The sequence below is a fragment of the Amblyomma maculatum genome, chromosome 2 (assembly GCF_055883805.1).
Source record: "Amblyomma maculatum isolate TAMU_Amacu chromosome 2, ASM5588380v1, whole genome shotgun sequence".
NCBI lineage: Eukaryota > Metazoa > Arthropoda > Arachnida > Ixodida > Ixodidae > Amblyomma > Amblyomma maculatum.
The window spans coordinates 227,126,908-227,140,125 of NC_139345.1; the positions used below are offsets into that span (position 1 = coordinate 227,126,908).

General features: G+C 45.7%; 1 long non-coding RNA gene across 1 annotated transcript; it reads right to left on the minus strand.

Moving 5' to 3' along the window:
* Positions 1-3,019: 3,019 nt before the first annotated feature.
* On the minus strand, positions 3,020-3,716 carry LOC146201443 (uncharacterized). Its single transcript, XR_014704885.1, has 2 exons — positions 3,597-3,716; positions 3,020-3,162 (listed from the first exon to the last, which is right to left on the minus strand). It is a non-coding gene; the product is annotated as an uncharacterized LOC146201443 (long non-coding RNA).
* Positions 3,717-13,218: the final 9,502 nt, after the last annotated feature.

The window sequence follows — 13,218 nt, forward strand, 5'->3', positions numbered from 1 at the left end:
TGAAACCAGCGGGCGAACTACAACCCCTTCCCCCGACTATGTACCCGTTTCAGCAGGTTGGAATGGATTTTGTGGGCCCGCTAACAGAATCCCGAGACGGCAACAAATACATAGTCGTTATGATCGACTATTATACGAAGTGGGTAGAAGCAGTGGCCACACCTGAGGCAACGGCAGCTTATGCAGCAAAGGGCTTCATGGACTCGGTGGTCTTAAGGCATGGCGCACCAGAACGTGTCATCACCGATCGGGGCCGCCACTTTACTGCTGAAATGATGGAAGAACTCTTCCGGCTGACGAGTACTAACCACGCCCGCACCACAGCGTACCATCCCCAAACCAACGGCCTTTGCGAGAGATTCAACCGAACAATGGCAGTTATGATCAGCAAGTACGTCTCTGCCAATCATCGAGATTGGGACCAGTTTCTACAGTACGTCATCTTTGCGTACAACTCTTCAGTACACGAAACGACTGGATACTCCCCGTTCTTCCTTCTCCACGGCAGAGAACCAACCCTGCCCATTGACGCTGCACTAGGGCTCCCGCAAGAGACCACAAGCAACTTGGGCGATATCGCTGCGCGCTGGGAAGAGGCCAGAGAACTTGTGCGGAACCGTGAGCTTAAGAGCAAGAAAAACAGCAAGGAACGTTTCGACGCAGGACGACGAACCCTGAGCTTCGCCCCAGGTGATCTAGTTCACATTCGAATGCCAACCTCAAGACGTGGGCGGACAACGAAGTTTCTTCACCCTTATAACGGGCCATTTCGAATAGTGAGACAGACCGCAGAGAATGACTGGGAGGTAGAGTCGAAACGAGGTAAACGGGACATCGTAAACGTGGAACGGCTTAAACCGTACGTTACTCGAAATTTCACTGAGGATGAAGTTTCGCAAGCAAGCAGCAGCAGCAGCACTACGCTCAATGATGAGCCCACGGCCAAACCCGTACAAAAGACAGCGCCAGTAACGAAGATGGAGGCACCGATACGGGCAAGGCCAGCGGATGGGGCTAATAAGCGCCTACAGCAGGAAGGCAATATGAGTGATAGTGGCAGTGATTGTGATCGTGAAAAACACGGCCATGTACCGGCGGCGAAAGGAACAGTGACAGCAGAATCAGCGGATGGTACCAATCAACTACAGCAAAGGAACAGTGCTAGTGATTGTGATGGTGATAGTGGTGGTGCTCGTAAAAAACACAAACTCGGACCGGCGACGGAAAGTGAAGTGCAAACGCGGGTAGCAAACAGTGCACACGATAACGATTGTGACAGCTGTGAAAGTGAAAGTGAAAGTGGCGACGATGAATTCTTCGACAAGATTTTCCACTACCCGCCAGGACTCCACCGACAACAACCTCGACTAACGCGTGGGACTCCAGACCTCGCAGGCTGCTTGTGAAGCCTCAAAAGGACGTCTTTATCTACTACTAATACAGTGCTCAAAAAATAGATGGACACAATGTGTGATATGGTGATATTGTGATGTGACTTTATCCCAGACTGAGCGTGAACTTTTGGTGTGCATTTTTCTTTTGCATTCTTTGTGATGGAGTGTGAGCGAGGACGCTCAGCTTTTTTTGATGAGATTGCGATGTTAGGAGAATAAAATGAGGCTTGCGCTCATGCACGAGAGGTGGCGGCACCAGCGACGCACACAGTAACGGCCGCGTCGGTTAGATGGCGCGAGAAGCGGCGGGCGGGGAGAGCACGCATCTCCCCCTTCCTCTTATCCCTGGGGACAATGCCTCCAGGGTCGGCGAAGCCCCCTTAAAAAGAGGACCAATCGTCCCGTCCAGGCAGAGCTGAGCAGCTTTCTCTCAGGAAGAAGTCGAGGCACGACCCGCCAGACTATCCGAACGAGAGCCGGCCCCGCCCAGCTAGTCGTAGTCGTACGCGTCGCCGCCGCCACCGCATGCGATGAGCGCGTAGTCGATGTCCATGACTTTGACGATTTTGACTTTGTGACTTCTCTGTCGGACGAACCGCGGGAGACTTGTCGAGGCACGACCCGCCAGGCACTGCTCCCCGGTCCGAAAGACCGAGTCAAACACAACCCGGACGAACGCGAAATCTAAGTCGTAACAGCGGTTTTCTGCCGTGTTTGTTTTTTTTTCTCTCATAAATCCCATGCATATTTCGAAGCATCTCGTCGCGGTGCTGTGTACAGCACCGCGACATGTGCATAATACAGCAGTATTATGCACATGTTGTATGAAATATATAACTTTACTTACCGTCACGCGACGAATTCCTCTTAAAGGGAGAGATAAAAAAAAAAGAGGCCTAGCGTTCGCTCCGGCATGTACTCTTACACGTGTTTTGCGATTTTTGCCCTGGGATCTTAAAATAATGCACGAGGGAAGCAGCTATAAGTGGTACAGCAGTATTATGCACATGTTGTATGAAATGTATAACTTTACTTACCGTCACTCGACGAATTCCTCTTAAAGGGAGAGAAAAAAAAAGAGGCCTAGCGTTCGCTCCGGCAGCTACTCTACACGTGTTTTGCAATTCCTGTCCTCAGGGACTTAAAATAATGCACGAGGGAAGCAGCTATAAGCGGTACAGCAGTATTATGCACATGTTGTATGAAATATATAACTTTACTTACTGTCACCCCTAGCAAAAAAATCCGATAGAAAACTAATAGCCTATCAGATTATTGATATTGGTTTTATAGGTCTGCCAGAGTATTGGTCTTATGTGTATCCTAGCCGATTGGTTTTACAGGTCTACTGGAGTATTGGTTTTATAGGTCAATTGTTTACTGGTCGTATAGGCTATGGTTTTATCGGTCCTATGGCATCTGATAAACTGATAGGTCTGTAATGCTAGTACACCCATAGCTGTCAATAATCTGATAGACCTACAAAACCAGTAGGCTTCCTATTGGTTTTGTAGGCCCTATGGAATATTGGTCTCATCGAGTAGCTGCGGGGGTTTTACCTCTCCGGACACCTGAAAGGAGAGGGCAGCTATGTTCCATTTTCTAGGGATGAGTTACGCAGCAGGTGCATGTATACACATTTTAATCCACAATGACAGCGGCAACGCATACTGGCACATAATCCAAACATTGACAGCATCCAGGTAGCCCTCGATTCCAAGATTGCGGATTTCGGCCCGATGATGTAGTCTCTCGAATGCTAAGGCACCTGAAAGAAATAAAAAATTGCGTTACAGCTTGAAAAATAAGTGATTTCAAGAACACGACACCACCATGACTTCAAAAAATCGGTCCACACATATACCGGCAACCGCGATTGCGCGCGTCAGTTAGGAGAGGCGCCGCCATTACTGAACGCCGAGGTAGCTGCTGAACCAGCATTCCGCCTTGCGCCTCACCACAGGTTCTGCCACTTAAACACAGTGCGCACGATATTCGAAAACAGATTAACGCTAAAAAGTTTCATCAATAATTTCAAGAAATCGTGCCGACAACTTTAAAACTCGACGCTGCGTTATATCACACCGCGCGATTCAAATTCCTTTGTTGGCGTGCAGGCAACGGCATTCTGCAACGCAAAGCCACATCATACACTGACAAAGTATAAACGTCAGCCCGAAGTTGCAAGTGATGCACACGCACCTGATCAAAAGCTGAACGTGCGCTGGAACGTTGATATCCTCGAGAAGCACCCCGAAAATCGGCAAAAACTTATAAACACAGGGCACCGACCGAACTGCCGCCCGATCAGCGATCGCGCCAGCGCCAATGCCTCTACGGAGCTGCGCATGCGCGCCCAAAGGAGAGGTGGAAAGGAGGATGAGAAAGGCCAGCACGGGAACGCTTGCGCGGGAGTGGGAGTGAGAGAAAGGAAACCTACCTCTCCGCTGCGACGAAGCGCCGCCGGCATCGCGCTACCGCCGCTACCGCGTCGGCAGCTCGAGCCGTACTCGTCGCGTGCTCGATGTCGACTCCTCTCGCTTCGGCGGCGGTTGCAGCGTTGCAGTTGCTTGGACGCGCGCCTCTCAATCCATTTCACCGTCCTGCTCTGCACATGTAGGTGATTGTGACTGAGCTGGGCCCCGACAGAACCGTGCTATATCCGCGTGCTTTCCCATCTCCATTCAGTGATCCAGTAGCAAAAGCGTCGCGCGTCTTGCGGCTCCAACCGTACGTAGTTTGTTGAGACCGCGCGCAGCGTTCTCAATTGTTATTGCGGCTAATATTGTACGTTACGGCAACACTCAATAAACGGGATGAATGCGTGAGTTTTGGGGATGTGTCCGAGATGGAAAAGGAAACAATGACAAAGACCTAAAATCTCCAACCTACTGATCCTGCATGCAAGACCCATAAACAAAGGCATACTGATGTATCAGACACATGAACCAATATGTAGTGGTCTATAAGACAAGCATGTATCAGCCTATAAGATGTATGGGCTTCTGCACTGGTCTGATACTTTTCTTATACAACCCACAGATAAACCTATGAAACCAATACTATTGCCTATTGGACAAATATGTACCAGTCTATAAGATGTATGAGTTTCTGAATGTCTCATAGAAATGCAGATAAAACACATAGAATACCTACAGAACCAATACCGATTCTTATAAAACCAATAACGCACCCTATTGGTCTTTTTTGCTAGGGACTCGACGAATTCCTCTTAAAGGGAGAGATAAAAAAAAAAAAAGAGGCCTAGCGCGATACTTTATGGCCCAGCACGTCGAAGCGACGACGCTGTACGTGTAGTAAATATGCTGCCTACATTTCCCATGCTGTCGAAACGATTTTCGGACAGCACCGCGACGAGATGCTTCGAAATATGCATGCATCTATAAGAAAAAAAAAATGGAAATGTCCGCGACGATCACATAGGCTTCGCGACAGGAATATTTCAGTATAGTTAGTGCGGTTTTGGTCTGTCTTCTTTTTTTTGATGACTGCAGGACATTTCGAGGGTCAGCGACGTGGTTATCACTGTCTGCTGGCCAAGAATATCCCTTCGACAACACCGGAAAAGTACGTGTCTTCCCGTGGACGGCGCCATTTTTTTTTTTTTTTCAAATAAATGTATTCGATGTACAAGGCCTCACTATGCAAGGTTCAATTGTGCAGTGTGCTTTTGTATTGTAACCGTGCATAAAGTGAAGGGATGCCGTGTTTGAGTTCACTCTTGTTAGCTAGCTGCATTTAATAAAATGTTTGCATTTTTCAGGATTTTAAATGCACAAATATTGATTGTCACAATAAATCTTTCAGTAGGTATCTATAATTTTTGGTACCTCCTGTATAGTGTGTTTATTTTTTTTTTTATTACGTAAGCAATACTACGCCAGGTTTCAGCCTGTCACATAAACCCGGCCTGACAGTCAAGCTGTCGGGTAAACTCGGTCGATAGCCACGCCGCACCGCAGAAGACAAAAGAAAGAACAGAAAGAGAAGCTACGTCGGCTTTGTTTATATGCAACCTACCGGGTTTAACTAAAAGTAAACCCCAGGTAATTTTTCTTTTTCTTACCCAACTCAACGTCGGCTACTGCTCCCTTCTAAATGGCTCCGGAGTGCACCCAGGGAAGTTGTTGGATGCAACATTATTTATCCCTGGAGACTGTCCAATATGCTGATAAATAAAGAACTGAATAAGATTGAAATCAATTGACTCCAATTTGGACTTTGAAATTTGTCGCACAATTTCTAATTGCAAATTTTATTTGAAAGTCTAATTTTTAGGTTTTTATTTTTCCCAGGAATTAAAGCACAGCTAAGGAGTATACTCTGCAATCTATAGCTTGCTTCAGTTCCATAGCAAGTGCACACACACAGATGATGCAATGTAATTCTAATTTGAAAAGAAAATTGAGTACAAAAAAAATTTGGGGTGGCTAAGTAAGCAGTCTGTTTTAGGCTACAGGTCCACTAAACTATAGCTTGACATATATGTCATGTTATGAATGCAAAACGTGTTGCCATGAAGGAAACGCGCAAGACATTAGGTTTGTTTCAATAAATAAATATTGGACATACAAAAACATATGGCCGAACTCAAATGAACCATATGTTGCATTAGAACTAACACAAACTTAATACAAGACATGAACCTTATGGATCTCAATTGACAGCAAACATACACTAACATTTACAAAAACATACAATGCCATTTCTTTTCATGCAACTGACACCACAGTTGTCATCTTATACAAATATATCTTTAAAGCATTCTGCAAAACAGAATAACCTGTTACAAATTACAGTAGAGCCTCGACACATTCCTCGTTCATACGTTCAGAGTTGCAGGAAGTAAATATCTCCCATACAGCTGCACTGTTCCTTTCCTGTTTAATATGTATGTTCCAGATAACACAATTTCCAGATATTAAATTCTAAATTAAAAAAAAATATATGATCAAATGGCTCGTTTAAGCATTCAAATGTGCATGTTTCAACATAGGGCTGAGCCCAGGAGCAGAATGCATGAACTGAAAGCAGCAGCACCCACCCATTGTGGTATCTTCTTCGCAGTGCCTTGATGGAAGGGTGAGGCTAACAATTAAGCAAGGTCATTCACGCAAAGACATGACTTGCAGAGAAGGCAAAAATTGAAAAACCAGTACATTTTTTTTTGCAGTGCATGGGACAAATCATTTGTGAAGAACTATGCGCTTGCATTTCATGAGCAGGCTGGACCCAGAGAATGCAGCGACAGTCAGCCACCCCCATAGTGTATTGATACAAGGGGATAAAGCAACGAGAAACAAGGAAGCAATCTTGGCTTTCCATTGTCCTCAACACATAAAGTGTGTTACTAAACCTCATCTGCAATGAGTGCAACACAACTGTAAGCTGAGTTGTGAGGACTAAACCAGAAGCCTTTCACATATATCTTATGCCAAGAGATGACAATCTATGCTTCTTCAGATGAAATGTTTTCCCAAATAAAATGTTTCTGCCTGCATTTTTGAAGACAAAGTATCAACAATGTTGTACATGTGTTCATGCACAGTGACACACGCACAATTAATACACTATTACTCTGACAACAGTGAAGTCAGACAAATACCGCTAGTTTTAGTTAATAGTTACTGATATTTTTTATCAATCTGAATGACTGTAACCTTTCTTGGAGCACTGACTTTACTAAGCTTTTCAAGCTTGCTCTGCAGCTAAGTTTCCTACCTCTAAAACTTATTTCAGCATCTCTGCGGCAATAAAATTTGCCTAAAATTTTCTAGCGCCACAAATTTTCCCCTCTTTAGCTGCTATTTTGAACAGTGTAACATTGCTATTGTATATCCCCATGATGCAAAATATAAAGTACACATGTTCATCATGCATGCATCTTTGAAGGCTTTACAATTGTTATTTCAGCCGCTGATCAGCATGCATTCTTTACTCGTGATATATCCACTGCATATTCTTCATTTATCACTACAGCTGAATGAAAAGTTATGTGTACTTATTTTTTCAGTCACAAAAGAAGTTATTTCAATTTCTTTCGTTAAGCATATGCATTAACCTAGCTGTACCACATTCTGTGATCCGGTGAAAATTTATATAAATTCAGCAGGAAACTTACAGGTCGTTTTTCTGTCATCTCACTATAAAAATGTTCAAATCATCTCTCAGTTTAGTGTTGTCTCCACCAGTGAGTAAAAAAGAATGAACCTATTTTACCCTCACAGTTCCTGAGGAAAAGCTTTTCAATTCATGTTTTCTTGCATTTTAAGTGCTTTATTTATTTGCTTGGAACAGTAACTGCTTATATATGCTCTCTCTTACACTTGTTGCAGTGACTTACCGTCATGAAAGTACTATGCATTGTGGCAGTTACATTTTCTTGCTCCGTTTTTTACCAATTGTTGAATGACCTAGCATGTCCACTTCTAGCTAGCACTTTTGACTCTTCTTCATACAATTACATGCAGCTTGTATCAGCTTGTATCACCTATCACTTCATCCTCAAGGCATTCCGATCAGCCTCCTCTAGTCATGTTTGTGTAATGACAATTCCTGCAAAGTGAAATATATACATAGGCATGCGCATGGAGGGCGGCTGTCCTCCCGAATTGTCTCAGGGGCACTAAGTCAGCCCATACTTTTACTTTGTTGCACTTGTGCCATCATTTCTAAACGTGCACAATTATGGTCATGCAGGTTTTCGAAGGTAAATACTGGCAGCCACCTGTGATGTTGTTTTGCACAAACTGCAAAACCAGGGGCAGAATGAACCATTGTGAGAAGCACATCGTCACGTCATTTTCAATTTTGCATTCATGGCGAAGCTTGATTTCTTTTTATAGTGCACAACATTTTGTACTGAAATAAAACAAAACAAGTGCACTGAAAAACCCATAAGACAAAGAAAACGACAGGACAATTAACTCTTGCAAGGACATTATTGCAGGCTAGTTGATGCATCCCCTTCATGGATCACTGCCTTGTCGTGGCGGAGGGGCTTGCGAAACTCGATGAAGTCGTGAGCTCTGCTGTGTAGGGCCACCCAAGATAGACAAGTTACGGCAGAGAGTTCTGACAAAATGTGATTCACTGGAGAAGGTAATGGCAACCCACTCCAGTATTTCCTGCCAAGAAAGCCCTATGACCAGTCACAATAGCATTAATGATATGGCGCCGGAAGATGAGCCCCCCAGGTTGGAAGGCGTCCCACATGTTACTAGGGGGGGGGGGGGGGGAAGGCGTCCCACATGTTAAAGGGCGATTCCTAGTAGCTCCAGGGCGAATGAAACGGCTGGGCTAAAGCCAAAAGGACGCTCAGTTGTGGATGTGTCGGGAAGCGACCGGAAGGTCCGATGTTGCAAGGACATATATCACATAGCAACATGGAATGTAAGATCTATGACGCAAGGTAAACTGGATATCGTCAAGCGAGAAATGGACAGATTGAACATTGATATCTTGGGTATCAGCAAGCTCAAGTGGACCAGAATGGGAGAATTTAATTCCAGCGACCATTATGTCTTTTATAGTGGGCACGAATCCAGGAGAAGGAATGGGGTCGCTCTCATAGTCAACAGAAGAATGGGCGAAGCAGTGCTAGGGTACAACCCCAAAAACGACCGAATGATTTCACTTCGGATCCAAGGTCAACCTTTCAAGTTACAGTTATCCAAGTCTACGCACCAACCACTGCTGCTGAAGAAGCTGACGTTGAGAAATTTTATGCTGACCTGCAATGTCTTTTAGACCGCACTCCCTCATCAGACGTCCTTTTTCTTAATGGAGACTGGAATGCTAAGGTGGGGAGTGAAGAAATATCCGGAATTACAGGCAAGTTCGGTCTCAATGAGGCAAATGAAGCTGGGCAGAGGCTAGTAGAGTTTTGTCAAGAAAATAACCTGACCATAGCGAATACTCATTTTCAACAGCACAAGAGGCGCCTGTACACATAGACTTCACCGGATGGTCTGTACAGGAATCAGATTGATTATATTCTTTGCCGGCAGAGATGGAGAAGCGCTATACAAGCAGTAAAAGCAAGGCCTGGGACCGATTGTGGCACCGATCATCAGCTTCTTGTTGCCAAATTTAAGCTTCGATTGAGGAAAACGCAGAAAACTAAAAGGCCTTTCAGGTATGATCTGGATCAAATATGCTGTTAAAGTGAGGAATCGATTTCAAGAATTAGATCTAGAAAACAGAGAGCCTGAAGAGATGTGGACTGATGTGCGTGATATAATGCAAGAAGTTGTTACTAAGGTAGTTCCAAAGCAAAAGAAATGCAAGAAAGCAAACTGGTTATCTGAATAGGCTTTGCAAATAGCTGGGGAAAGGAGGATGGCAAAAGTTATGGGGAAAAAAGAAAGATACAAGGCTCTCAATGCGGATTTTCAGAAAATCGCAAGGAGAGATAAGAATGCCATCCTGAACATACAGTGCCAAGCAGTTGAGGACAACAGCCAATTAAGGAACACAAGAGCTCTGTATAAGACAATCAAAGATATCACAGGAAGCTTCTGTGCTAAGCTGGGCGTGATAAAGAACAAACGAGGCAGGGACCTCACGGAAGCCTCAGAGATAAAGAAGAGGTGGCAGGAATACACAGAACTGTACAAGAAGGACCCGGATGTGCAAACCCAACATAAGACGGCTGTGATTACTGATCTCGAGCCGGGCATCCTGAAGAGAGAAGTTGAATGGGCCTTATCCAGCCTTGCTAAGAACAAAGCTAGCGGAATTGATGGCATTCCAGCTGAGTTGCATCAAAACCTCAACCATGACGACGCTGTTAACAATCTGTATACATTATGTCAGCAAATTTGGACAACCCTGCAGTGGCCACAGGATTGGAGGAGGTCAGTTTACATCCCTATTCCAAAGAAAGGCAGTGCCAAAGATTGTTCCAACTACCGCACGATCGCGCTTATTTCGCATGCTAGCAAGGTGATGTTGAAAATCCTCCTAGGTAGGCTGTAGCAGTATGTGGATCGGGAGCTTCCGGACGTCCAAGCTGGGTTTCAAGGGCAGAGGAACTAGAGACCAGATTGCCAACCTTCGCTGGATCATGGAAAAAGCAAGAGAGTTCCAAAAACCCATCTACTTCTGCTTTATTGATTATGCGAAAGCGTTTGACTGCGTAGATCACAGCAGATTGTGGTAAACTCTCCAAGAGATGGTAGTTCAAAATCGCCTCATCTATCTCCTCAGGAACCTGTATGAAGGGCAAGAGGCCACAGTCATAGCATGGTCTTACTGATTGGTTTCCGATTGAGAAAGGAGTGAGACAAGGCTGCATACTGTCGCCCTGCCTATTTAACCTATATGCTGAGTGCATCATGAGGAAAGCTGGTCTGGACGAGTCTTCAGCTGGAGTGAAGATTGCTGGGAAACGTATCAACAACCTTAGATATGCGGATGATACCACTTTAATGGCAGTAAGTGAAGTGGAACTCAAGAGACTTCTGATGCGCATACAAGAAGAGAGTGAGAAGTTTGGACTTAAACTGGACATTAAAAAGACAAAGATCATAGCGTCTTGCCCCATCAAGCCCTGGAGCATCAAGGGACAAGAAGTGGAAGCTGTGACAGATTTTCTCTTCTTGGGCTCCAAGATAACCCCGGAAGGAGACTGCAGCCATGAAATTAGGAGACGCCTACTTCTGGGAAAGAGCCATGGCTAGCCTTGACCACCTAGTAAAGAGCAGAGACATTAGTCTGCCAACCAAGATCCGTATAACTCGTGCTATGGTATTTCCAGTTGTGATGTATGGATGCGAGAGTTGGACTGTGAAGAAGGCTGACCGCCGAAGAATTGACGCGTTTGAATTGTGATGCTGGCGGAGAATCTTGAGAGTTCCTTGGACGGCCAGAAGATCAAATCAGTCGATATTGTCGACCATAAACACTGACTGCTCATTGGAGGGTCAAATTCTAAAGTTAAATCTCAGCTACTTTGGTCATCTGATGAGAAGAGGGGAGTCGCTGGAGAAAGATTTGATGTTGGGAAAGGTTGAGGGTCACCAGAGAAGGGGTAGGCAGCGAACGCGATGGTTAGATGGCATCCTCGGGGCGTTGCAGATGAAGTTATGTTATGTTAGGAAGATAGTGAGAGACCAGAAAGCGTGGCGTGATATGGTCCATAGGGTCACGAAGAGTCGGACACGACTGAACGACCGAACTGAAATTGATGCATTTCTTAAAGTATGCTTTATGACAAGTATGAGTAGACAGGACAAGGCGCTTGGTGGGACACAGGTTTTTCGACCAGGTGCAGCGCCTTTTAAGTGCGGGCTACCAGCCTTCCCTAGCAAAAAAATCCAATAGAAAACTAATAGCCTATCAGATTATTGATATTGGTTTTATAGGTCTGCCAGAGTATTGGTCTTATGGGTATTCTAGCCTATAGGTGTTACAGGTATGCTGGAGTATTGGTTTTATAGGTCAATTGTTTACTGGTCGTATAGGTTATGGTTTTATCGGTCCTATGGCATCTGATAAAACAGATAGGTCTGTAATGCTAGTACACCCATAGCTGTCAATAATCTGATAGACCTACAAAACCAGTAGGCTTCCTATTGGTTTTGTAGGCCCTATGGAATATTGGTCTCATCGAGTAGCTGCGGGTGTTTACCTCTCCGGATACCTGAAGGGAGAGGGCAGCTATGTTCTATTTTCTAGGGATGAGTTACGCAGCAGGTACATGTATACACATTTTAATCCACAATGACAGCGGCAACGCATACTGGCACATAATCCAAACATTCATCCAGGTAGCCCTCGATTCCAAGTTTGCCGACTTCGGCCCGATGATGTAGTCTCTCCAGTACTACGGCACCTGAAAGAAATAAAAAAATGCGTTACAGCTTGAAAAATAAGCGATTTCAAGAGCGCGACAACACCACGACTTCAAAAAATCGGCCCACACATATACCGGCAACCGCGATTGCGCGCGTATTCATGCGGAGGCGGAGGCAGTTAGGAGAGGCGCCGCCATTCAACGCCGAGGTAGCTGCTGAACCAACATTCCGCCTTGCGCCTCACCACAGGTTCTGCCACTTGAACACAGTGCGCACGACATTCGAAAACAGATTAACGCTAAAAAGTTCCATCAATACTTTCAAGAAATCGTGCCGACAACTTTCAAACTCGGCGCTGCGTTATATCACACCGCGCGATTCAAATTCCTTTGTTGGCGCGCAGGCAACGGCATTCTGCAACGCAAGGCCACATCATACACTGACAAAGTATAAACGTCAGCCCGAAGTTGTGTGTGATGCACACGCACCTGATCAAAAGCTGAACGTGCGCTGGAACGTTGATATCCTCGAGAAGCACCCCGAAAAAACGCCATAAACACAGGGCACCGACCGAGCTGCCGCCAGCCCGATCAGCCGCCAGCGATCGCACCAGAGCGCCAATGCCTCTACGGAGCTGCGCATGCGCGCCCAGAGGAGAAATGGAAAGGAGGATGAGAGAGGCCAGCACGGGAACGCTTGCGCGGGAGTGGGAGTGAGAGAAAGGAAACCTACCTCTCCGCTGCGAACACCGCCGGCATCGCGCTACCGCGTCGGCAGCCCGATCCGTACTCGTCGCGTGCCCGATGTTATGGTGTCTACCGATGTCGACTCCTCTCGCTTCGGCGGCGGTTGCAGTTGCTTGGACGCGCGCGCGCCTCTCAATTTCACTGCCCTGCTCTGCACATGTAGGTGATTGTGACTCAGCTGGGCCCCGACAGAACAGTGCGTTTTCCCATCTTCATTCAGTGATCCAGTAGCAACAGCGTCGCGCGTCTTGCAGCTCC